The sequence below is a fragment of the Sander vitreus genome, chromosome 18 (assembly GCF_031162955.1).
Source record: "Sander vitreus isolate 19-12246 chromosome 18, sanVit1, whole genome shotgun sequence".
In the NCBI taxonomy this organism is placed as follows: domain Eukaryota; kingdom Metazoa; phylum Chordata; class Actinopteri; order Perciformes; family Percidae; genus Sander; species Sander vitreus.
Genome location: NC_135872.1, coordinates 25,264,810 through 25,292,805, shown reverse-complemented (window position 1 = coordinate 25,292,805; position 27,996 = coordinate 25,264,810). Strand labels below are relative to the sequence as shown.

The window sequence follows — 27,996 nt, the reverse complement described above, 5'->3', positions numbered from 1 at the left end:
CGAGGAGAAGCTTACCCCCTTGGGTGTGACGAGACCACAGGGTTGCTAGGCAACGCCTTCAAGAGGGCGGAGGACGCTGCCGGAGCTGTGAGTTAGCCATTAGCTCGTTCAAGCTAAGTGTTAGCCGATTAGATTGTCTGTGAGTGACTGTGGGAAGCTAGCAAGGCTAGCCGCTAAAGCTAACGTGTGGCTAGGAGCTAACTGTTAGCTAACTGTTAGCTAGTGTGAAGCACGTGTTGCAGACAAAAGAAGGGTACACAAATAAGCTACTTCGCTGTGGGCTAGCTGTGTAACTATTCCACGCACGTGTATGCCTGTGTGTGTATGTGACTGTCGTAGCTTGCAAGGCCAGCTGGTCACAGTAGCACGCTTGTGTTTGTGTGTGTAAATGTGTATGTGTTCGGTTAGCATATAAGAGGAGAGAAAGACCCTTATTAGAGAGAAAAGAAACAGATCACTCGGGAGTCTTGATTCTCGAGGTTCTGAAAATAAACACTTCTCTCTTTCAATACAGTAAACTAAACTCCGTGAAAGGGGGAGTCAGCAGGGTAGCTGCAGTAGTTTTAATCAAGCTACAGTTTCAAACACATCATCAATGAGTATCGTGATCAAAATACATTCACAGTAAAACAGATTGGACTCGGCGGTTCAATCAGATTAATAAATCAAGGCGCACCAGTAGCGCTTATTAACCCAAATCACATTGTCATAACACGATTGCAGCATTAGCAGTTATTACATTAATAAAAACACATACATTTCTCTGCCCAGAAAACCTCAAGCCTCCTTACTGTATGCAGTCCGTTAAGTTTGTCCAGCGGCTTTTTCTATGTAGAACAGAAACGGGTTAACCACTTGGCCAGGGGTTAACGAAACAACTCCACCCGGGCAGGGTGTGTGGAGCGGTTCAGAGTCGACTTGGGTGGGAAAAGCGGTCCGTGTTGTCCGATTTCCTTCTAGAGAAAAGCGTGGTTCTCTCTTCTGCAGATTTGAAACACTGGTCGCATGTTTCCATAGGGTCCAAGATGTTCGCCAGAAATAAATTCACTTTTCTTGGGAAATGGCGCTATTTCAAAGCAAACGTTCACTTGTGTGTCAACTTGTAGCGACCGAAGTCACAGGGCTAACGGTACAGATCCATTTGACTGACACGACTGAAGCGTGGTGTCGCGACGTCATACATCCATGGTTGATGCTCCACGCCCTTGACCGGCAACTGATTGGACGAACACGTGACGTGGCTGTGGCTTCTCGAGAATTTCAACAGTGTTATGGCGACTTGTTGAGAAGAGTTCACCGAAACGTGTTTCTGAAAACATTTTAAGCGAGAAATAGGCCATACAGTTGTTGAATCTGTCTTCATTTCAGATCGACAAAGGTTAGTTTGAAAGATTTTTCGTCTACTTCTACTGGATTGTCGCGTCGCGTTCAACGGATTAATTTGCATAAAGATGGGCATCGGCCAGCTTTTTTGCGCCTTCCTGCGCCACAACAGAAGTGTTGCACGGTCAAATGGATCTGTACCGTAAGACGGGGAGGAGCGAAGGTTCAGTGCATTTATTCTCTCGCAGCACCGGATTCTGCGTTCAAAGTCCGCTGACCAATGGGATTTTAGAATGTCCTTCAAGGTGTTGGAGTAAGCCACTTCCAGCCAGTTGAACCCTCCCCATGTGGAGGGTAACACCTAGGTGTGAACTTTAAAGGTGGTGACACACAGAGCCGATTATTGGTCGTCGGACCGTCTGGCGAGGTCTGTGACTCGAGTTTGTTCAGTGTGTCCCGTGCCGTCGTCTGTCGGAGGAGGAGCCGTCAGCCTTCATTTGGGTCGACCCGACATGTTGGAGACAGGGCAGTCGGGACTCACTCGGAAATGGCGAGCGGATGAGCCTCTCAAAATCTGACGAAAATCTTTTAAACTAACCTTTGTCGATCTGAAATGAAGACAGATTCAGCAACTGCATGGCCTATTTCTCGCTTAAAATGTTTTCAGAAACCCGTTTCGGTGAACTATTTTAGTACAATATGAGATCGTATTCTGAACAATCCGCCATGACAGTCTGGCTGTGAATTTCCGGAGAAAAAAAGAACCACGTGACGCGTTCGTCCAATCAGCTGCCGGTTTTCATTTTCTGGGAAACAATACAGAGCAGCTCCGCCTGCTGCTATGGAGACGTATTACGTTTCGCGCAGAGCATACATGCTCAAGTCGGTCTCTTTGGTATGTTCCGAGGCACTTTTTGGACCTGGGGGACCCGACTGATCAGTCCGACTGCCTTTTCTGCCGACGGTCGGCCGTCTGGTTGGTGTGTAACTACCTTTAGGCTGCAAAGTCTACATGCAGGCCCTTTCTTTGTCTCAGGCCCTTTGTTTCTGAGCACATGTTGGCCGAAAAATCCTCTGTTTGAAAAAGATAATGTTTAACCCACTTCTGGTTGATTCCAACAACATGTAGTGCAAACTCTGTTTACCAACTAAATGTGACCATGTACAAGTTAAAAAGGAAACCAGTGACTAGCTGAGAGTATTTAATAATCACCACACTCACTGATCTAGTTTCACCTTCACCCAGCCTTTTTTCACATTAAGCTGCTGAACAAACAAACATTAAACCCTTCCATTTATTGTTAAAATTTCAACCAAAGTGCAAAATATTAAACTGAGGGTGCATTCCATACTTTGCCATTGCACTGCTTTCGAGTTGCCACTGCTTACATATGTTGCTGACTAATTCACATAATTAGGGCCAGTGGAGAGGGCCCTATTGAAACTGAAGGAATTATAAGGGCGGGAGCGCCGACAGCGGTGAGAAACTGAAGGAATTATGATTCTTTTTTTGCCGCGCAATGAATCGCCTTTTGGGGACCTTATCCTGCTCAAAAACTCACCAAACTTTGCACACGCATCAGGCCTGGCTTTATATTTTAAGGGTTTCGAGAATAGGCGCACAAAAATGGCTCACTAGCACCCCCTACAAAATCTAAAAAATTGAGCCCCCTGCAGTACGTTTAACGTAGACTAACGAAACATTGGAGACATATGTAGAATGTCAAGATGTACGAAAAACGTCATTGGAGCCATACCCTAAACCCAACAGGAAGTCCGCCATTTTGAATTGAAAGTTCGAAATTAGTGCGATTTTGGCCATTTCCACATCGTACTTTAACGAACTCCTCCTAGAGATTTCATCCGATCAACTTTAAATTTGGTCTGTCCCATCTTAATAATAAATTGAATCTTAAGACGTTAAAGATGAAAAATTATTAAAAGAAAAACTTTTTGTCATGTGCGTTTCGCCATCGAAACAGGAAGTGGGTATGACTTGAGTGTACATTGTCTAATTGGCTCGGAACTTTTCCGGATTCGTAAGAGTCAAACCCTGAGGACATATAAAGGCCGATATTTACTCAAAGTCATAGTGCCCCCCTAGAGAGCTCCGGGCGTCACATGACTTGACTGTTTACGCCGCCATTTTGGCAGGCAAGTAGTGGCAAAAATGAACGCCGCCTGCACGGATTTCAACCTGTCCGAGTTCACTGTGCACTTTAATTCAAAAGACATAGACAGCTATGAAGCAAAACTTGATCGATTAAACAGTAGTGATCCATATAATGCTCCCGGAGTTATTTTTACGACCTTTACAAGTGAAACGGAAAGCTTCCCCCGACCTTCAATATCCAGATATTTACAACTATCTAATCAACTTTCATCGTCCTACTCTGGAGAGTCTTTGAAAGCCTACAAAAGCCTGGAGGGATATAAATGCACGCAATCAGCTGGATTCGTGATGAATATTCAGCTTTGGAGTCTACCGGCTAAAAATTGCTTTGTCGTCACTGGAAGGGTAAGTTAAATTGTAACGTTAATGCAGTCAGTGTTATAACTTGTATAGCTAGCTAGCATTAGCTAGTCTGTAACTTTCGCCAGCGGTTAGCTACTAACGTTGGCTGACGTACATTAGCTATATCAGTGCACTTTTCATCACAAAAATGCCATTACATCTTTATTACAGGTAAGTCATTCCCAGAGACTGAATGATCCTCAGTTGAAGCCATGGGTGGTTGTCAGGAATGATGGGGTTGTGTTAGGAGCCCACTGTAATTGCACAGCTGGACTGGGTGAGTGCTGCTCCCATGTGTCAGCTGTGTTGTTCAGGTTATGGCAGCATAACCAGGAAAGCGAAGAACAGATAGCTGTAAAATCAAAGAAGTGCAAGTGGGCCACACCAAGTGAGGAATCTTTGAAAAGAGTAGAATATCAGCAAGGGAAGGACATCATTTTTAACAACACACAACGAGGCAAAAAAGAGAGATCATCCAAAGGCCACTCTGCCATACCACCAGCTTTCCCACCTCTGACCCATACAGAGCAGGCCCAACTTTACAACAACCTCTCCAAAAGCTGTACACAAGAGGGACAGCCAGCAGTCCTCTCTGTTGTAACAGACTACGCAGCATCATATGTGCCAAAAGCTGTCCTGCTAGATCTATCAGAACCCCTCACAAATCTTTATGACAAGTAGACAAGGGAGGAAAATCTAGCAGAGTTACAAGACTGAGCAGAAGCATTGTTTGAACACAAAACTGTGACAAAAGAACAGGTACATAATTTTATAAGAGTTACATTGTAATAATGAAGCTTAGAGATCATAGTCAAATATAAACAGAAACATGTACTGTATGTGTATGTTGTCAGACTAAAATGATACATTTGCACACTTAATAATGTAATTATGAAACCATTTCAATCATATTTTCAGAGTGATATCGTAGAGCAGACTCGAGCACAGTCTAAGTCCAAAACCTGGTTTGATCAGAGAAGTGGTAAAATAACAGCATCTACCTTCAGAGCAGCCACAAAGACAGATGTCAAAAAGCCCTCAGTGTCCCTGATAAGAAATATATGGTATCCAAAGTCTCATAACTTCACCACTGAGGCTACCAGAGTGTAGAAGATAAGTTTAGCAGTTGAGCTCATGTATCTCATGTATGAGTTCACTAATCCTTAAATTTAAACCATGAATTCCACTGTGCCTAATAACATTTATCATTTAATAGCATTTGGTCTCTGAGATTATTAATATTAATGCATACTAACTTGCATTAATCTGTAGAATTTACAGATTAGTTCTGTAAATTCTAATCTAAACTATCTTAACTGTTTGTATTTATTTTCCAGATGGGGAGGAAGCTTGAGGACATGGCAAGATACTATGAAACACAGCATCGCTTCTCACACTCAGATGTCCTGGTGGAAACTGCTGGATTCAGGATTTCACCCTCACATCCATTTATCGGAGCCTCACCTGATGGATATGTTTCCTGCAGCTGCTGTGGTTCAGGTGTAATAGAGATAAAGTGCCCATTTTGTGCCAAAGACCTCTCTGTAAATGAGGCAGTTAACTCTCTTGCAGACTTTTGCCTTGAAAAAGATGATCAAGCATTTTATTATCAAGTACAAATGCAGTTGTTTGTTACTGAAAAACCTTATTGTGATTGTATACTTTGGACTGAAAGGGAAAATACTTCACCTTTTTGTGGAACGTGTGACACCAGATGTGCCATTTTTTGAGAAAGAGTTGGCATGTGCTAGGGAATTTTTTTAAGAAATGTAAAATTCCAGAGCTAATTGCCAAGTATGTTTCTGCTCCAAAACCAGCAGCAATATTTCAAAATCATGGTCAATAGTGGTGCTACTGCCGTGAGCCAGAAGTAGGGAACATGTTGGTCTGTGTGTCAGGTTTTTGTTCAGTTCAAAAGTTTCGCCAAACTTGCCTTTGCATTAAAAAGAATTCCTAAACAGTGGATATGTCCTAGCTGCATTCATTTCCATTGGAAATGAAAGAAATTGAGCCTTGCGGGCAGATGGCAATTAAATATTTCATTGTATGGTGAGACTTGCATTGTATGGTAACACTGAGCACTAGCTAGTAAGTTACTTGGTTTCTCCATAAATGTTTCAAAACAATCAATAATGCAAAAGTCTTTTCAAAGTTACTGTTCCTAAATGCATATGGAAGAGATTTTTTTAATGATTCACTTTCAGGCCATAGAATTAGACTTGGCACCAATCTGCAATACATTATGTCAATACAGTGTTTGAAAAGCTTTGAAACAGTGGTCGAATCAACGCCAAAATAATAAGCCAAAAATCAAAAGACAAATTCATTCTCATCTTAATTAAAGCCAGCGTGTATGGCTAAAATAGTATTAGGGTGGACTTTTCAGATTCAGTCCCTCCAGGATTACGCAGCCTTTTTTTTGAGATTGTTGCGGCCTAAAATGCCTGATTTTGCGGGAGCTTTTGTAAAAGATTGCGATAAAAGTTGCGATGTCTTTTGTATGTTTGTTGCAATGAAGTTGCAGGAGACAGTGAAAGTTGCAAAAAAAAGATGTGATTTTTTTTTGTATAGTTCTTTAAAAAATAAAAAGGAAACTTGTTTCGGGGAGAATAAAACTACTCTGGGCTGAGTTTTCCTGGTGGATTTAAGACAAAAATTATAATTTATTGAATGAATCAAATTTGAACATATGTGTCAGTGGCTTGTTGATCTTTACATTGTTAGTTAATTTCCTAACCTGGCCTGGGACACACATTCATACGGTTCGATAAAGTACTTATTGGACTTTAACTTATAATTGCACTTACAATAACAAGCGTAGCTGTCCTCAATTTAGGTCATCCTGTACGTCTCAAACAGGTTTTTCCTGCATCCATCGTATGTGATTGTGTGTGCGCGTCAGTAGCAGGGGTACTGAGCAGCCCCACCTGCTGCAGAGAGACGACAGGATGAAACAGCAGCCGCTGACTTTAGAGTGAATAAACGTTACAGCGTACATTGATGTTAAAATGTATACAGGTTGGCAGGGCGGTCTGAAATGTTTTGCTTTCACTGTATGTTTTGTTGGTAAATGTGAGATGTTCGAGTCTTGTCTTCATATCGGAAACAAGCTCTCACTCCCACTTGGTCAGAGTCACATTGTACTGACGTAAAGTCTGGCACGTGGGACTGCTAGGATTGGTTGAAGTCGTGGGAAACTCCAGTTATTGGTCAAATTTGCGGAAAAGTTGCGGTGATTGGTCAAAATTGTGAGTCACCAAAGTCACGGTGATTGGTTGAATTCGCGTAAAATGGCGCGATCGCAACATCGTGAAAATCCTGGAGGGACTGTAGATTTGAGATAGGGAGCTACAAAATGAAACATTGTCATTACTAGTGAATATGTTTGTAAACTAGTGAGGATATTAACCTTTTTATCATTGTTTTGTAGACTCATCTCATTCAGTGCCGTTCTATTCATTTTCTCTTTTAACAACATATTTTCAGTTCTCAGAGCTTGGCATTCCAACTCAAGAGATTGAATGCGTTTCTTACAATTTTCACTCTCGCATGGAGTTGCTGGATCATCATTTTCATCGGGAAAAAGGCAGAATATTTTCATTTTCAAGTTCTTTGTTGATGTTAAATTCCTTCACCTGGTCTGCAGCAGGACGCTTGTGGTTTTCTTGAGGACAGTCTGTTAGATCCATTACCGCTGCAGCTGATGGCTTTGGTGCTTTCTCTATTCTTTGAAGTTTGATCTAACCTCATTCTTCTTTTTCTCTTCTCCGGGGATGGAACATGATTGAATATTGAAGGAACATAGTCAGGTGACAGAGGGTTGTCACTCTTTTTACCTAAACCAAATACATAGAAATAACATGAACAAATTGTAAATGTCCCATAACACTTTAATGAGTATGTGGCTTCTTTTAGGTTAGCTAGCTAACGTTAGCCTTTGTAATCCACACAAAATCCTAACTAACGTAATAACTAACGGTTGTGGCTAGAAAGGGATACAGCTACGGCCGGAAAGTGCGCACAATTACCCTAAATCTCGCAAAAGCTAGGCTAATATAATAATATAATTTTAATATTTTGAACCAGGAAATTCGTGATAGTTCCTCTGGTGCATTTCAATCTAAACCACAATCTTTTTTCCTAAACTTCGTTTGGTGCCTTTCGTCGCCTTAGCTGTATCCCTACTAGCCTCAACCGTTAGAAACCGATTTAGCCTGTTTGCTAGCTAACGTTATATAAATAAGATATTTCTGTTACGTTACCTGATATGAAGTGGTCACAGCATAACCAAAATCCATTGTTTGCGGGCTCCCATCGCTCGGTTTGGTTCTGTCTGCTTCTAGCACGTTTTATGGTAGCTAACCATTTACTTCTTCTGTCGGGATCTTTAGGAATCCTATAAAATGCTCTGCCTTTATCTTTTTCCCGACGGTTCAGGCATCCTGGCGTCTAGTAACTAACTAGTAACTGACTCTGGCTCAGCTCCTACTCTGGCGCTCCACTCGGCTCTCCACTTGCCTGCCAAAATGGTGGTGTTTTGATATTGACTGGTGCTTGCTGGGATTGCATGACGTCAACTCCCGGAGCTCTAGTGGCCACACGAAGTAGGTCTAAAAGTCAAGGTGCTATACTTTAACGAACTCCTCCTAGAGATTTTATCAGATCGACTTCAAATTCAGTCGGTGTCATCTAAAGACCTTAACAATGAAAAGTTATTAAAAGCAAAAGTTTACGTCCAACGGTGTGGGCGTGGCATGGCGGCCATTTTGAGCATTTATTGATGAACGAAGAAGTTGTTGTAACTTTAGTGTACATTGTCCAATTTGGCCGAAATGTCTCACGATTGACAAGGGTCCCAGGGTCCCAGGCCTGAGGACATTTATAGGCCAAAATTGACTTTTGGTCATTGCGCCCCCCGCTGGCAACAGGAAATCAGTCTTATATGACAAACATCATCCGATTTACATGAAACTTATAATGTGTGGTCTACATGTGATACTGAGCCACCCCCTATACTTTAACCACGCCCACTTACTCAATCCACACCTCTTTCATAACATTTGAACCGTTTAAGGTAGTCTTGTGTGAGGTGTCATTGAACTCAGCAAAGAGTTCCTTCTTCATTGTTGATGGTTTGGCCCACCCCCTCTACTTAAACCACGCCCCCATTCATAACTGGTGACCCATTTAAGGTAGAGTCTTCTGTGAGGTATCATTGAACTCAGCAGTTTCTTTTTGATTGGTGATGGTTTGACCCAAACCCCTATGCTTTGGCCACGCCCCCTTTCACAGCTAATGAACTGTATGACGTAGAGTCTTGTGAGAGGTATCATTGAACTCATCAGGGAGTTCCCTTTTCATTGGTGACGATTTGCAGTATCTGAGTGCCGCGCAAATGCACGGTCGCAAGGAGCGGCGTCCGCCAGTAACCGCGCAGAGCTGTGAGGGCCCATCCAACACTGCTTGCAACTTTAATTAGGGCCTGAGTGCTGACAGCAGCGAAGGCCCTATTGAAACTGAAGGAATTATTCCTCCTGCAAATTAATCGCCTTTTTGAGGGGCTTAACATACTCAAAAACTCACGAAAATTGGAGGTTGCATCAATTCTGGTGAACATTTACGTATTTTAAGGGTTTTGGGAATAGGCGCACAAAAATGGCTAGCTAGCGCCCCCTACAAAATTAAAAAAATTGAGCCCCTGCAGTACGTTTAACGTACACTCACGAAACTTGGTACACATATGTAGCATGTCAAGACGTACAAAAAACATAATTGGAGCCATACCCTAAACCCAACAGGAAGTCTGCCATTTTGAATTGAAAGTTCCAAATTAGTGTGATTTCGGCCATTTCCACGTGTCGTACTTTAACGAACTCCTCCTAGAGATTTCATCCGATCAACTTCAAATTTGGTCAGTGCCATTGTAAGACATTAAAGATGAAAAGTTATCAAAAGAAAAACTTTTCGTCATAGGGCATGGTCATGGCGGGGTGGCCATTTTGTGCGTTTCGCTATCGAAACAGGAAGTGGGTGTAACTTCAGTGTACATTGTCCAATTGGCTCGAAACTTTTCAGGATTCATAAGAGTCCAACCCTGACGACATCTACGTGCCGATATTGGCTCAAAGTCATAGCGCCCCCCTACTGGCAACAGGAAGTAGGCCTAAAAGTCAAGGTGCTAGACTTTAACGAACTCCTCCTAGAGATTTCATCCGATGGACTTCAAATTTGGTCTGTACCATCTCAACACCGTAAAGATGAAATGTTATTAAAAGAAAAACTTTTCATCAAACGGTGTGGCCATTTTGAGTGTTTAGCGATGAGCGAGAAAGTGGCTGTAACTACAGTGTACATTATCATATGTGCTTGAAATTTCCCACAATCAACAAGTCATGCCTGAGGACATACACTGACAACAGGAAATCAGCCTTTAGGATAACCCGTTTTGCAATGGTCATACCAAACATGAGGGCTTGTTGTAAAGCAGATGGAAGAGCCAAAGAACCGTTGGAACAGTCCAGTATCACTAAGAGAGAGTCAGGAACCAGTTGTCTATTATAAACAGCACTGTACAAACTGAAAATGTCAACCCACAACCTTGAGAGCTTAGAGCAGGACCAGAAAAAGATGCCCAAGAGTTCCATCAGCTAATTTGACAGCAGGAAAAATTTTGTTCAGTCTAGTCTTGGAATATGAACTACTTTAAACTGAATGAGCTGAAGTCGAGCATTAATAGAGCATGCTTTTTATCCTGTTTAACCCTTTCACCCATAGCTCATCAGATATTACTTCGCTGATGTCCTTGATCCACGCCTCTTTAATATGAAGAGAGGGGGTTGCCACAACGAAGAGGTTAACAAACCGAGAGATCAGATGTTTGGAGGTGGGAGGTCTGGTCATAACATCAAAGAAGTCATGTTGCATGGGGGGTCGCATCTAGGCAAGAAAAAGAATGCTTGACAAAATTCCTAATTTGTAGATAACGAAAAAAATTGATTAGAAGGGAGTTTGAACTTAGCCTGGAGCTGGGCAAAAGATGCAAAATGATTATCAATGTAGAGATCCCTGATAGTAGTAAAACCTTTATCTGACCAGTGCTTAAAGACAGTATCCATCAAACCAGGCTTGAAACAGGGGTTCTGACATATGGGGGCATGAATTGACTTTTCTGGGAGATTCAGAATTCCCTTAATTTGCTTTAAATTTTTAATCGAGTTGCAGAATAAGAAATTATTGTGTAGCGATTTAATCTTAAAATCAGGATTTGAGAATAGAATGGCTGACAAGGAGGCACCAGTAAGTGACACAGCACTATTAAGCTCAATCTCAGGCCATCTAGGGCCGGGTCCGCCCTCCTGTACACCCCTCAGCCGTGGGCTGATTGCAGAAAAACCCATGCTCTGGCGTTACAGGGCCAGTAGTAATGCAGAAAAACAGGCAGACCTAAACCACCCTCCACAGTGGGCTTCTGTAAGTGGGCCTTTGAAATACGGGGGGGGCTTGGAGGCCCAGACGAAGGGCATGATAATAGAGTCTAACGTCTTAAAAAAGGAAGTAGTGAGGAAGATAGGCACATTCTGAAATAAATAAGTAAATTTAGGGAGCATGACCATTTTAACAATGTTGACACGGCCAATCAATGAAAGGGGGAGAAGTTTCCATTTATCTATCATACACTTGAGCCTGTCAATCAGATCCATATAATTAAGTTTAAAGAGAAGTTTTGGATTTCTGGGGATGTTAATCCCCAGGTAAGAAAAAGTGGTCATGGGTGACTCTGAAGGGGCCCCATGCGCATCTCCAACACGTTAACTAATGCTTAAATTGCACCCTCATGAAAGTACTCAGTAAGCAAAATTCAGAACACACGCTTGGTGAAATATAACAGGTGGGAAGGTATAAATGGTGCAGCATATAAAACATCGAACTTAAGAAAATAAAAATAAAATACCATAGGAAAATGTGTGTATATATGAAAAAGTAAACGCTTAAATAAATACACATAACCGGGAGTATCAATCAATATTAATACAAACCGAAGGTAAAAAATAAAATTGTCCCGGTGCTAGATTTAAGCACCCGAGAAAGCAGTGTGTGAAACGCTATTTAAACACATAACGTTACATTATGCAGCATCAATGATCAGCTAAAAATAAAAGTTAGACCTAAACATTTATATAATATATAGGATTTAGGAGTCATTCGCTGGGGCTAAAGAGTTGGCAAACCGTTCAGCATCAGCTGGTGACACAAACATCTTCGATGTGTTGTTGTAGTCGACATGGAGCTTGGCTGGAAAACGCAGGGAACATTTAGCACCAGCTTCGGTTATCCGCTTCCTCACGCTTGTAAAGGCTTGCCGCTGTGCCGAGACCTCCGCCGTGTAGTCGGGGAAAATGGAGACTCTCACACCGTGGTAGTGCAGGGGTGCTTGTTGACGGCTGAGTCGTAGTATGTCGATCACGTCTCGGTCGTTGTGGACCTTGGCAATGATGATCCGCGGCCACTCATTAGGCTGAGGCTTCGGTCTCAGGCTACGGTGGGCCCGGTCTATTTTTTACGGGTCCGCTAAAGTTGTCTTGGCCGAGTAGCTCTGGGATCAGCTTTGAAACAAAATCAATAGGGCTGCCTTTCTCTTCCCCTTCTTTAATGCCCACAATCCTGACATTGAGTCTGCGGGAGCGGCCCTCCAAATCATTCACCTTAGCCCTGAGGAGACCGTTAGCCACCTGTAGCTCGTTGCACGTAGCTTCCAGAGCTGTTATGCGACTGTAGCTTAGCTGACATGACCTCATCAAAATCATCAAAGCGGCGCTCAGTTTCATGGTTTTTCTTCTGAAGCAATGATAGCGTTGCTTCAATTGCGTCGAGGCGGCCCTCCAAAGATTTCTTTAAGCCATCTACGAGAGAGGTGATTTTCAGAAGCTCAGCGCCGTGGTTAGCAATACCCGCTAATATAGCATCGCTGCTAGCAGTCGACGAACTCGTCTTGGATGTGTCCCTCTGACTATCGTCTTTCTAGGGCATGTTGACATAAACCCACTAACGACAGGCTACAACACAGTTTCAAGGGCAAGCCAGCGTAAAATAATGTTAAAGTGCAATGTTATGAAAATAAAGTTGAGGAGATGGCACGGAGCATTCCGAAAACACGTCTACTCCATCACTGCGCATGAGCGCCCCCCCTCCGTCCAATCTCTTTAATATTACCTTCTGTATAGGTGTTGGGGGCTCCTTCCACATTCTTGACCTTGTGGGACTCACCGATGAGGTTGGTGGTGGGAATGATGGTGCTGTAGACACACACAGTCCAGACGAGGGATTTAATACCTGAAATGGATATGTGTTGCAGATCTCTGTAATTCTATTATTCCTCAAAAAGAACATTATTTCTATGTTTATTCTATTCTATGCAATAGAATTCTAGAAAGAACTCCAATTGCCGATATTCAATTGTTACTAATCATAATAGTTTTAGATATACAAAATGGAAAACAGACATCCACAAAACATTTATGGATATCTGCAATTGCATTGTTTCTAGTCATATTTGTAGATATCTGAAATTACATTTGTATTTATCGAAATGCATTTTAGATATTAAAAATAACATTATGGATATCTTGAACAGTGTCGATCTGTGTGGTAGTTCAAATTTGGTCTACCGGCAGCAGTGAAACAAGGGACCACAGATATATTAAACTGTATAGCTAACTCTGGTACAGGGCTTGAACTGTGCATGGTCCCTGACAAATAAACTAATAAACTAAACTACAATGTAAGTTAATAGGGCAATTATCCAGCTTGTATTTACCTTCATAAAAGTGCGTGTTTTGCCACCGACAGGCTAAGATTAATATTCTAAGTGTCTGACAACATTATGGAAAGGATCCAAGGGCGGACTGGCCATCTGGCATACTTTCCCGGTGGGCTGACGTGGTTTTTGGGCCGACCGCTGACACTTTTTTTTAATTTTTTAATTTTTTTAATTTTTTTAATTTTTTATTTTTTTTGTCTGGCCCATGAACCGGCCCATAAAAGTGGTAGGCCTAGATCGGTGGCCCATTGTTTTCTGCCAGGCTAGAATAGTGATAGAGATCATGGCGAAGAAACGCAAAGGAGGTGCAGAGAAGCTGCGTGAGAAAAATAAACAGGCCCTTCAAGGCAGATGCTGCCAAATGTTTCAAATTGACAGACATGTTTTCGCCCAAGCCAGTCTCACGACAGTTCGTGAAATGATCACGTTATTTAATCTATTGATTCGTGTACATGGACATGTTTATTTCATTTTTTTTCGTGATGGTCAGCACGTTTTTTAAACTAATGGGAAGCATCTTTTGTGATCACAGCACGACTATGGTAGCGAGTAGTAGGAAATCTGTGTAGGGAGGTTGGTTGGGGTGGTGGATGGGTCAAACAACACAGGACTTTTACCCCGGAGACCGGGGATCGTGTCCCGCGTGTGGCGTTTCATTTCCCCGTTCTTCTTTTACTAAACCCAACCTCCGTATAGATGCTTCCCATTATGTGCTGACCACCACGAAAAAAAACAACATAAAATCAATAGATTAAAAATAACGTGACCATTTTACGAACTGCTGTGAGACCGTGTTGTTTCAGCAGTAGCAGGACCTTCATCAGCTCCCGTGGCTGATGAAAGTGGTGTCTGTGTCAGCGGCAGTGGTATGCACAGTGAGGAGGAGACTCAGGAGGAGAGGGACAGATGAGGGAGTGAGGGTAGAACCTGCGGTAAGCAGAACTCCCCTCAAAACTATTTGCCCCTTGATAAAACTGAGCCAAAACAAGTGGTGGACAAACTATTGATGATAACACTACAATAAAAGAAGTAGGCATGATATACTATATGATTGCATTAGTTTGGCTAAGTCTGCGGGTGTAGGCTAGGCTAGTTACTGTTGGGACCAGCAGTTTTGTTAAACCTGATTTTAACCAAAAGGCCTCAGAGCATCTGTCTCTGAAAGACAAAAGACCATGCGGTCTTTCAGACAAAGAGATTTTCGGCCTACATGGAAAATTCCAATCCATGTCTCCTCAGAAAAGAGGGTGAAGCCATTTTATGGCAACAACCAGCAAGTCACACGTAGGTGTTAATGCACAAAATGGCCACAGTCAGAGAACTCTGATCTCCCATTGGTTCCTGGGACCATAAAAACAACATGGAGCCAGGTCAGGGGACCTGATCTATAATTAGCCTGAGCACCCAAAAATCCCGGTCTTCTTTCTACAACAGCCGTTGCTGCAAGCGCTTGTGCAAAATACTTCCATTTCTGGACAAAGTGGATTTATTCCTCGGTGTTCTGAAGAACACTACTGGATCCTGTAAAACACGCACCTCATGTTTTCAAAACTGTAGAAGAGAAAACGTTTCTCTACTAGAAAATCGGATAACAGTGGACACCGCTTTTCTTTTCCTCTCATCAAGTCGACTAGCTTTCATCCTGTTGCTTTTGGGAGGGAAAGCTTTTCACTGTGGCCGCTGACGAGCGACACGGGCCGTTCTGTTTTAACGTTGAAAGCTATGGACAGACACGAACGGACTGAACACACAGTAAGAAGGCTTAAGATTTTCTGGGCAGAGGAATAGTGTGTTTTATTAATGTGTAAAGGCTAATGCTGGCACTTGTTTGCCATTAATGTGATTTGCGATTAATATGCTATTGCTTGATTTATTAATCTGATCGGACAGGCGAGTCCAATCTATTTTCTGTGAATACACTCTGATCACGGTGTAGTGTTGATATGTTGTGTTGAATATTACAGCTAGCTTGTTAGACTGTAATTGCTACCTGGTAACTCCCCTTTCACTGAGTTTTAGTTATTGTACTGAGTGAGATAATCAGGTTTTTCAAAGTGTGTTTCTTTCTCTAAGGGGCTTTCTTTCCTCTTTCACTAACCTCTCTCTCTCACACACACACACACACACACACGTACGGATATACACACGCCCAAGTGAATAGCTGGCCAAAAAGCTAGTCACGTGCATCGAATAGCTATACAGCTAGCACATAGCGAAGTAGTTTAGTGTGTGTCTACAACTGCGCTCCTCGTAGCGTCGTTTTGTCAGCAACACGTTGGGTGGAGAGCTAACTAGCTAACTGGCTAGCTTAGTCACGTGGAGCTGAAACGTAGCCCACCACCGCCCTCTTGAGGCTAAATAGCTTTTGTGCAGCTAACACATAGCTTAGCTTCAATTAGCTAACGGCTAATCTGGGCGTGACCGAGCAAACCCCTGGTTTCGTCACTTTTGGTCGTACTCATCGGTATTTTAAAGAGAACACCACCTAAATGAGACTGTTTCACAGTTTGATTATTGGTCCCTGACTTCCAGGGTGGTGCCCCGTTTTGGTTGTTTGTCATATTGGTGGAGTTATGAATACACATATTCATAACTTTATTAATATTGATAAAATCTTTGATAATTTGCCAATAATTGAATCTGTACCCTACGAATTCCCAACATTACCTAACCTACGAAAGCCATAACATCAGTGTTACAAAAGGTCGGAGCAGCTAGTTAACGAGAATCAGTTGACGTTTAAGCTAGTTCTTTTATGTCTTCCAGGCTAAGTAAAAGGTTTTTTTTAATATATGATGATGATCCGTTGTATATTGTGAAAACATTATTTTGATAATTACAGTAAGAATCCCGTATTTATGTGTAGCAGATCTGAATCTTGACTGATGATGTTCTCACCGCTTTATTATTAGGCTATATTAGCCTACCTTTTTTCATTTAACAAAGTACCCTACATCTTAATCCTAAGCAAAACACCACCTTAAGGTTCATCAAACCTTAAGCTTGTGCTTGTGCACTTGTGTCCTTAAAGTAGCCTAGATAGACGCTGCACATCATGTATTGGCAGACAACAACTCATGATAGGCCTCTTCAAATTAAAGCACAGGGCCTCTTCAGTCGTGAAATGATAAATCTATATATATATATACTGTATATTGCATCAGAAACAAGAATAGGCTATAACATAAATACCTTTTAGGGATAATTTAGAATCATCATCAACATACAGTGAATCAGCTTGCAGTAGCCTATTCTTGTTCAGTTCCTTATTTAATAGGTAGGTGCTCATTGACAGTATACAGAAATGAAATTGAGACATCTACACAGCTGTATTTGTTTATATTAATAAATGGCACTCTTTTGAAGTATTTAATGTGTCAACTCTCACTGATTCTTGCATTACATGGCGTTAGTAGTTTTAAGGAGTAGGAGTTGGTATACATATTCAGGGGAGCGCAAGGACGGGTGGTATTTGTTATTATGTGGTGGGCCGGTCTGGGCCAAAATGCCAGGGCTGATTCTTGGTCACAGTCCGTCCCTGAAAGGATCCCTTCAGAGATAGACCTTTAAAACCTCTGAGACCTTTCTGTTTAACTAGAAACAGCTCTGAAGTCGCTAGCGCTAAACCCAACAGAATTTAAAAAAGCAATACTTTTAGCGTGTATAGAGCCAACATATTTTCACATGTAAATCGGTAAACTATGTGTTTATTTCAATCAAAACAAGAGTTGTGATGGTGGGAAAAGTGGAAAGACAACCCAAAACGGCTTTTCATAGTTTTATTTTTGTTTCTGTCGACTTTGAATGACGTGTATTTTACGTTGCTAAAATTACTGTTTATTTACATGGAGTCTGGTGGGTTTAGCGAATGCAATTTCGCAAAAGGACCTTACTCTGTAAGAGAAAGGTCGACCTCCTTAAAAAATCCTTTCCATAATGTTGTCAGACACTTAGAATAATAATCTGAGCCCGTCAGTGGCAGAACGAACACTTTGTGAAGGTAAATATAAACTGGACAATTGCCCTATTAACTTACATTGTAGCTTGTTTCACCACTGCCTACTCCAGGTTGAGAAAAAAAACTGTAGCTACCCTTTAAAGATGAAAAGTTATTAAAAGCTTGAGTTTTCATCAAACGTTGGCGCCATTTTGAGCATTTAGCAATGAAGGAGGAAGTTGTTGTAACTCAAGTGTATATATTGTCCAATTTGCCCGACATTTCTCATAATTGACAATGTTGAAAGGAAAAGATAAAGGAAAAACAAGAGATATGGTTCAAAGCAAAGTTACGGGTGTAAATGAGTTCATGAAAGAAATGAACAAGTGGTTGGCAAATGCAGACATTCCCAAATCTGCTGAAAATGTGACTAATGAGGATTGTGATGAGAGCAGAAATGGGGAGACTTGAGTCGCACTTAAGTCGCACAAACAGCTGACTTCAGACTTGACTCGGACTCGACCCAAAAGACTTGCGATTCGACCCAAAAGACTTCAGACTTGACTCGGACTAATCATCGCAAAGTGTTGTACTAATGCTGGGAACAGGCAAATTGTATCTTATAGTTGCTGAGGCTAAGAAATCCATGGCGCACAGGAGGCGGGACGCACGGATCCATCTCCCCAGGAACAAACGCTGTGTCAGGTGGGCAAACTCATGTGATGCGTAATTGATCCTGTGGATGATTTGTAGGCTATTAAGTGAACAAGGTGTACCCGGTCCACCAAACACTGGGCCGTCTTGACTGTCTTAATTCTGCACATATTTCTGTTAATGTAGTCCTATTTACTATTTCATTATTTCATCCGTGCGTGGCACAGCGGATCCGTGCGCACTGTCACCTGCCGTGGAGACGCTGGCCTCACTAACCTCTCCTCCTCTGAGTCAGGTCTCCCTCGCGCTTGACTCAGTTTCACTGTAACGAGTGGAGGACAGAGGAGCCTCTTAAAGAAGAAGTTACAGGTCTGTGAGAGCCAGAAATCTTGCTTGTTTGTACCAAATACTTATTTTCCCGAGGAATTTGCAAATAAATTCGTTAAACATCCTACAATGTGATTTTCTGGATTTTTTTTTAAATTACAGGCCTCTCTCATCTTTTTAAGTGGGAGAACTTGCACAATTGGTGGCTGACTAAATACTTTTTTGCCCCACTGTAATCACAGGTAAGTCGGAAAAGTCACGCCAGCTCAAGGTAGAATCTTCCACTGCATCACCATGCATTCAGGCTGAGGCAAAGAGAGTTGCACTTGAAGCTCACGCCGCATCTTTAAAGGAGAAGCTTTGGAGGAGCAAACAGAGGAGCTGAGGAGGAGAAAGGGAAAGCTGGAGCTCAATTATGGAAATGGCCGCTTCTGCTGCTAAAATAGCAGTATTATCAGTATTATCAGCTTTCAGTCACCAAGCTTGCTCAAACACACAATCAAATGAAATGGAAACTTATTTTGAAAAAAGGAACAAGGTTAAAGGACACTTCCACCACTCTCCAAACTCATGAAAAGGGAACAAGGTTAAAAGAAGCATTCACCACACTAAACCCACAATCGGACAAATATCAACCTACCCTTGTGGACATGCAACAACAACCATTAATGCAACAACATGCATATTGGAGTGCAACACAGAACAGCAGTCATGATATTCATCTTGAAACAGCAAAACATGTAAACCGTTAAGCAAACCTCTTTTCAGGTGCCTCAGTAGCTCACAGCCCATAATTAGAGGTTTACTCCTCGATGCCGCGGCTTCGACTCCGACATGCGGCCCTTTGATGCATGTCATTCCCCCCGAATATGATTCTAAAGCTTCCATACAAGCTATAGGAAAAATGGTCTGTTGCTACTATTTAACCACTTCCATCTGAACAATTCACAAAGTCAAATCAAGTTCAATGGCAAAGTAGTTCACCTGCAAAGAACACCAACATTTGTGTGTGTTGCACTCAAGGGAACTCACTGGAGCAGTGTCCACGATTGGAGAAGAAAACACATAGGGACAAGATAAACTTTTTTAAAAGAAAAAGGAGTTAGCTTTGGCTGCCTCTGCATTGGGCGTAGGAGCAAGGATTGCGATAAGCGCCTGACTTGCAAATGTGTGCAGCCAATACCATCCCAGCGTCCTTCATATCAACCATCAGGTCACCACGACTGGTTTCTTTTTAAAGAGACCAGCTGCAAGCAATACAGATTAGGGGTGGAACGGTACATGTATTCGTATTGAACCGAAATGGTACGGGCGTCTCGGTTCGGTACATGAATTTACATGGGAATACACTGTATAAAAATAAATAAAACTCGCATGCAAATTAATTAATGTAATGTGGAACTACTACACGCGTTTCTTAGGGACACCTAATCTGTAGCCCCACCTTAGCTCTGAAGCTCCACCTACATGTCGAGTCGGTCCAGTGAGTCCACACGAAGCAAACTAGTCCCTTCCATATACAACCAAACACGGATGTACTGTAGCTGTATCCCTTCTTGCCTCGACCACAAATGGCTTCCAGGCCTATTTGCGTCACTGTTTGCTCTGCTGTTAGCTCCGCTTTTAGCTCCGCCGTTAGCTGTTAGCCCGTAATTCGCCAACAATTCGCCAACTGCTCTGTGTAACCGAAGCTGCTCATATGAGAGCAGCGCTTGTCTCCCATATCACACTACTAGCTGATTGTCTTATTTTGTTTACAAGTTCCAGATGGAGTCTGGAGATGTTGTGGGGTAGGCTACTTATTGTTTACTGTTTACATCTTATTTTATACACTTCAGGCTGTTGCAGCTAGCTCAGGGGAGAGACTGGATGACACTAGGTGGTACAGCCTGAGACATGCACAATAAAAAAAATTGCCATCTGCATTTTTGTTATGCTTTTCCCTCCATTGTACCGAACCGAACCGTGACTTCAGTGTACCGTTCCACCCCTAAAACAGATCATAAACAGCCCAAGGAAACTGGGTTACTCGCACTGTTTATTTTCGCCACGCTGTGGATATTCATGGACCCCAGAGGATGAATACTAATGTATTTTCAAACAGCCTGACCTTTTCTCTGGCACCAGTTTCAGAACAAAGTTTTCTTTGGGCATATGAGGACAATTTATAAAGGAGAGGGCTTTTGATTATTTCATAGATTTCCTACTTTCAATACTCTGACTGCTCACTTGAATAAATTTCTCTTTTTCTTCTTGTGTGTCTATGAACAGGTCTGCCAGGGCAGCGTGCCACAGGGAGCACTATGGGTAATGTCCAAAGGGTGAATGTGGTTCTTAGGGAGCGTGGAGACAGACTGACTTGTGCTGAGGACAAGACTGTGGAGCTGATGCACAAAACCCAGCAGTTTGCAGACACCGCTCACAAGGTGACACAAACATATGTGTCACAAGTTTTTAACAAGATAAATAACTGATTATATACGTGATAAAAAATTATTGAATATGTTTGTGATTTTTCAACATACATATTTGATGTTGTTTTATTTCCCTGCAGCTGGCCCTGAAGTTTTCAAAATAGTCAGTTGGAGGATGAATGGAATTCTTCAGGATGTCAAACATAAATCCTGTAACATGGACACTAACACTGTCTGATGCAGTATGCGCCCAGCAGATACAGCTAACTCCTCATGAATGTATGTAGCACAGTTGGTAGAGTGGGCGCCCATATGTAGAGGTTTACTCCTCGACGCAGTGGGCCCAGGTTCGACCTGCGGCCCTTTCCTGCATGTCATTCCCCCTCTCTCCCCTTTCATTTCTTGAGCTGTCCTGTCAATAAAGGCCTAAAATGCCCAAAAAATAATCTTAAAGAAAAATAACAGTGCAACACAGAGACCTAAATAAATAATCTGTCTTTGTATTTTTTTGCTCTTTCCCAGAGTCTCAGGATCATCTGCAATGTGTTTAGTTTAAATGTTTTGCCTGTTGTCAAATGAATCTCCTGTCCATTATAAGAAAAAAGAAAGCTGGTAGTAGATTTAAGCTGCAGTTATTTAACATTGTATTTATTTGTATACTTAGTTTTAAACACCCCTGCCATGTATTTTGAAGCCACTGCAACATTACATTGTTTGAACTTAATGTTTAATTTGATGTTATGCACCACTTGTTGCCATCATTCTGTATGTGTCACTACTTAGTGTGTGTGTGTGTTTGTTTCTGTGTGTGTGTGTTTCTGTGTTTTTTGTGTGTCTGTGCTGAATGTAGTGCAGTGTCATGTTCTCAAAATTGTGTTATCTATATTTATATCAATGTCTCCTGACCACCTGGCACTGCATTACTGTGTCTTCCGGTCTGTGTATGTCATGTTTTTTTAACTTAATGTGTGTATGTTAGAGGTCTTGTCTTGAGAGAGGTGAGTGAAGGTGGATCAGGTGGTTTGGGCAAGTTGGAGTATTTTTTTTCTTGTAGGTAGTTTCATAGTGAGCAATGCGAATGAAGCTGGTCTGTGTAAAAGTCAGGGTGACAGAAGGTTAAATGTTGACTTTAGTTGAAACCCTTTGCATTCTTTCAGTAATTTGGTGTAATACTGTCAAACAGTGGGTGGAGATTTGTTCGTATAAGGATAATCCAATTTGGTTTAGATTACATAATGTCTGTAAACAAATTAATAAAAACACACTTGATCTATTTTACAGTTACGTAACTTTACGTAATACGTGAATCAAGGGAATTCCTTTTAAGCAAGCTTTTCTTTTTTTATTTTGGCTACAGTCTAATGGGTGTGTGTGTGTGTGTGATGTAAATGTTTCTGATGTATTAACTAAGTCTCAATGTTTCCACCCCTGTCTTTGAACCGATTAAATAAGCCTGTTGAGCTCTGTGCTTTGTTTTGAAAAAATCATCCAGAATATAAACTGTTTAGCTTTGATGGCACTCCTACAGCAACAAAGACCCACTTCAGCGACATAGCATTTCACGTTTATCAAAGTGAATGATGAGAGCAACCGTTTTTGAAATTGGTCCATTATTAAGGAAGACTGCTGCAGTTGGCAACAAAATAAGCTGAAATGTATCATTAAAAGGCAAATGCGCACCTTTAATTTCCACACATTAAAAGTTATTGTTTTGCAACTGGCATGTTTAGACTGGAAAAAAGGGTCTGAAAACATTATGGAAGGACCCTACTTTTTGTTATAGTGATACTTATTGTTTAACATGAAACTGCCCCAAAATCACTCACTCACCAGACTCAATTCAATTTTATTAGCAGTAGCAAGGCAGAGCAGGGCATAGCTGTCAGGATTGTCGGCTAGGACTGGGACAAAAAAAATCGGCCCTGGCATTTTTGGCCCAGGCGGCCCACACCCACCGTGATTGGTCAGACACTAAACAGCTTTGCAGTAATTTCTGAATTGAGCTAAAACAGGTTCTTGTGGGGGAAATACCTTGTCTTCATCACTAAATCAGTCATGTCCTTACAAATGTTTCTAAACATGCTTCTATGCTGGAAACATGGGTTTTGGCCTCCACATAGCACCCTGTAATGTAATAACCTTTTCACTGAAATCAGCTTTGCAGTCATAGAAGCTGTTATAAAGATGTTTCTATGTCAGAAGCATGAACATACTTCTATGCAGGAGGAAATATGCATTTTGTCCTCCAAATATAGTGCCCTATAATATGAAAACCTTGTTTCTATCACTAAAACAGCTTTGCAGTAATTTCTTTCCATGAGCTGTTATAAAGACAATTATATGTCAGAATCTTGTGAATTGAGCTAAAACAGGTTCTTGTGGGGGAAATACCTTGTCTTCATCACTAAATCAGTCATATCCTTACAAATGTTTCTAAACATGCTTCTATGCTGGAAACATGGGTTTTGGCCTCCACATAGCACCCTGTAATGTAAAAACCTTTTCACTGAAATCAGCTTTGCAGTCATAGCTGTTGTTTCTATGTCAGAAGCATGTGACTTGAGCTAAAACAGCTTCTTGTGATGGAAAACCTCGTTTTCATCGCGGAAACAGCATTACAGTAATTTCTTACCTGATCCTTTAATGAAGATGTTTCTATGGCAGAATAATGTGTATGAGCGCAAACAGCTTACGCAGCGTAAAAACCTTGTTTCTATCATCATGTCCTTACAAATGTTTCTAAACATGCTTCTATGCTGGAAACATGGGTTTTGGCCTCCACATAGCACCCTGTAATGTAAAAACCTTTTCACTGAAATCAGCTTTGCAGTCATAGAAGCTGTTATAAAGTTGTTTCTATGTCAGAAGCATGAACATGCTTCTATGCAGGAGGAAATATGCATTTTGTCCTCCAAATATAGTGCCCTATAATATGAAAACCTTGTTTCTATCACTAAAACAGCTTTGCAGTAATTTCTTACCATGAGCTGTTATAAAGACAATTATATGTCAGAATCATGTGAATTGAGCTAAAACAGGTTATTATGGGGGGGGAAAAACGTCTTCATCACTAAATCAGTCATGTCCTTATTAATGTTTCTAAACATGCTTCTATGCTGGAAACATGGGTTTTGGCCTCCACATAGCACCCTGTAATGTAAAAACCTTTTCACTGAAATCAGCTTTGCAGTCATAGAAGCTGTTGTTTCTATGTCAGAAGCATGTGACTTGAGCTAAAACAGCTTCTTGTGATGGAAAACCTCGTTTTCCTCGCGGAAACAGCATTACAGTAATTTCTTACCTGATCCTTTTATGAAGATGTTTCTATGTCAGAAGCATGTGACTTGAGCTAAAACAGCTTCTTGTGATGGAAAACCTCGTTTTCATCGCGGAAACAGCATTACAGTAATTTCTTACCTGATCCTTTTATGAAGATGTTTCTATGGCAGAATAATGTGTATGAGCGCAAACAGCTTACGCAGCGTAAAAACCTTGTTTCTATCATTATAACAGCTTTTCAGTCATGTCCTTACAAATGTTCTGATGAACATGCTTCTATGCAGGAGGAAATATGCATTTTGTCCTCCAAATATAGTGCCCTATAATATAGGTTTTCATATTAATGAAAACCTTGTTTCTATCACTAAAACAGCTTTGCAGTAATTTCTTACCATGAGCTGTTATAAAGACAATTATATGTCAGAATCATGTGAATTGAGCTAAAACAGGTTATTGTGTGGGGGGGACAAACGTCATCACTAAATCAGTCATGTCCTTACAAATGTTTCTAAACATGCTTCTATGCTGGAAACATGGGTTTTGGCCTCCACATAGCACCCTGTAATGTAATAAACCTTTTCACTGAAATCAGCTTTGCAGTCATAGCTGTTGTTTCTATGTCAGAAGCATGTGACGAGCTAAAACAGCTTCTTGTGATGGAAAACCTCGTTTTCCTCGCGGAAACAGCATACAGTAATTTCTTACCTGATCCTTTTATGAAGATGTTTCTATGGCAGAATAATGTGTATGAGCGCAAACAGCTTACGCAGCGTAAAAACCTTGTTTCTATCACTAAAACAGCTTTGCAGTAATTTCTTACCATGAGCTGTTATAAAGACAATTATATGTCAGAATCATGTGAATTGAGCTAAAACAGGTTCTTGTGGGGGAAAAACGTCTTCATCACTAAATCAGTCAAATGTTTCTAAACATGCTTCTATGCTGGAAACATGGGTTTTGGCCTCCACATAGCACCCTGTAATGTAAAAACCTTTTCACTGAAATCAGCTTTGCAGTCATAGCTGTTGTTTCTATGTCAGAAGCATGTGACGAGCTAAACAGCTTCTTGTGATGGAAAACCTCGTTTTCCTCGCGGAAACACATACAGTAATTTCTTACCTGATCCTTTTATGAAGATGTTTCTATGGCAGAATAATGTGTATGAGCGCAAACAGCTTACGCAGCGTAAAAACCTTGTTTCTATCATTATAACAGCTTTTCAGTCATGTCCTTACAAATGTTCTGATGAACATGCTTCTATGCAGGAGGAAATATGCATTTTGTCCTCCAAATATAGTGCCCTATAATATGAAAACCTTGTTTCTATCACTAAAACAGCTTTGCAGTAATTTCTTACCATGAGCTGTTATAAAGACAATTATATGTCAGAATCATGTGAATTGATAAAACAGGTTCTTGTGTGGGGGGGAAAAACGTCTTCATCACTAAATCAGTCAAATGTTTCTAAACATGCTTCTATGCTGGAAACATGGGTTTTGGCCTCCACATAGCACCCTGTAATGTAAAAACCTTTTCACTGAAATCAGCTTTGCAGTCATAGAAGCTGTTATAAAAATGTTTCTATGTCAGAAGCATGTGACTTGAGCTAAAACAGCTTCTTGTGATGGAAAACCTCATTTTCATCGCGGAAACAGCATACAGTAATTTCTTACCTGATCCTTTTATGAAGATGTTTCTATGGCAGAATAATGTGTATGAGCGCAAACAGCTTACGCAGCGTAAAAACCTTGTTTCTAGCATTATAACAGCTTTTCAGTCATGTCCTTACAAATGTTCTGATGAACATGCTTCTATGCAGGAGGAAATATGCATTTTGTCCACCAAATATAGTGCCCTATAATATGAAAACCTTGTTTCTATCACTAAAACAGCTTTGCAGTAATTTCTTACCATGAGCTGTTATAAAGACAATTATATGTCAGAATCATGTGAATTGAGCTAAAACAGGTTCTTGTGTGGGGGGGAAAAACGTCTTCATCACTAAATCAGTCAAATGTTTCTAAACATGCTTCTATGCTGGAAACATGGGTTTTGGCCTCCACATAGCACCCTGTAATGTAAAAACCTTTTCAAATCAGCTTTGCAGTCATAGCTGTTGTTTCTATGTCAGAAGCATGTGACGAGCTAAAACAGCTTCTTGTGATGGAAAACCTCGTTTTCCTCGCGGAAACAGCATTACAGTAATTTCTTACCTGATCCTTTTATGAAGATGTTTCTATGGCAGAATAATGTGTATGAGCGCAAACAGCTTACGCAGCGTAAAAACCTTGTTTCTATCATTATAACAGCTTTTCAGTCATGTCCTTACAAATGTTCTGATGAACATGCTTCTATGCAGGAGGAAATATGCATTTTGTCCTCCAAATATAGTGCCCTATAATATGAAAACCTTGTTTCTATCACTAAAACAGCTTTGCAGTAATTTCTACAATGAGCTGTTATAAAGACAATTTATAATTCATATGTCAGAATCATGTGAATTGAGCTAAAACAGGTTATTGTGGGGGGGGAAAAACGTCTTCATCACTAAATAAGTCATATCCTTACAAATGTTTCTAAACATGCTTCTATGCTGGAAACATGGGTTTTGGCCTCCACATAGCACCCTGTAATGTAATAACCTTTTCAAATCAGCTTTGCAGTCATAACTGTTATAAAGTTGTTTCTATGTCAGAAGCATGTGACTTGAGCTAAAACAGCTTCTTGTGGTGGAAATACATCGTTTTCATCGCGGAAACAGCATTGGAGTAATTTCTTACCAGATCCTGTTATGAAGATGTTTCTATGGCAGAATAATGTGTATGAGCGCAAACAGCTTATGCAGCGTAAAAACCTTGTTTCTATCACTAAAACAGCTTTGCAGTAATTTCTTACCATGAGCTGTTATAAAGACAATTATATGTCAGAATCATGTGAATTGAGCTAAAACAGGTTATTGTGGGGGAAATACGTCTTCATCACTAAATCAGTCATGTCCTTATTAATGTTTCTAAACATGCTTCTATGCTGGAAACATGGGTTTTGGCCTCCACATAGCACCCTGTAATATAAAAACCTTTTCACTGAAATCAGCTTTGCAGTCATAGAAGCTGTTATAAAAATGTTTCTATGTCAGAAGCATGTGACTTGAGCTAAAACAGCTTCTTGTGATGTAAAACCTCGTTTTCATCGCGGAAACAGCATTGGAGTAATTTCTTACCTGATCCTTTTATGAAGATGTTTCTATGGCAGAATAATGTGTATGAGCGCAAACAGCTTACGCAGCGTAAAAACCTTGTTTCTATCATTATAACAGCTTTTCAGTCATGTCCTTACAAATGTTCTGATGAACATGCTTCTATGCAGGAGGAAATATGCATTTTGTCCTCCAAATATAGTGCCCTATAATATGAAAACCTTGTTTCTATCACTAAAACAGCTTTGCAGTAATTTCTTACCATGAGCTGTTATAAAGACAATTATATGTCAGAATCATGTGAATTGATAAAACAGGTTATTATGGGGGGGGAAAAAACGTCTTCATCACTAAAGCAGTCATGTCCTTATTAATGTTTCTAAACATGCTTCTATGCTGTAAACATGGGTTTTAGCCTCTACATAGCACCCTGTAATGTAATAACCTTTTCAAATCAGCTTTGCAGTCATAGAAGCTGTTATAAAGTTGTTTCTATGTCAGAAGCATGTGACTTGAGCTAAAACAGCTTCTTGT

The 27,996-nt window shown here is 41.0% G+C and overlaps 1 long non-coding RNA gene across 1 annotated transcript; it reads left to right on the top strand.

The window, feature by feature from the left end:
- LOC144533476 (uncharacterized) lies at nt 1-22,437 on the top strand. Its single transcript, XR_013503440.1, has 3 exons — nt 1-87; nt 20,845-20,999; nt 21,128-22,437. It is a non-coding gene; the product is annotated as an uncharacterized LOC144533476 (long non-coding RNA).
- Nucleotides 22,438-27,996: the final 5,559 nt, after the last annotated feature.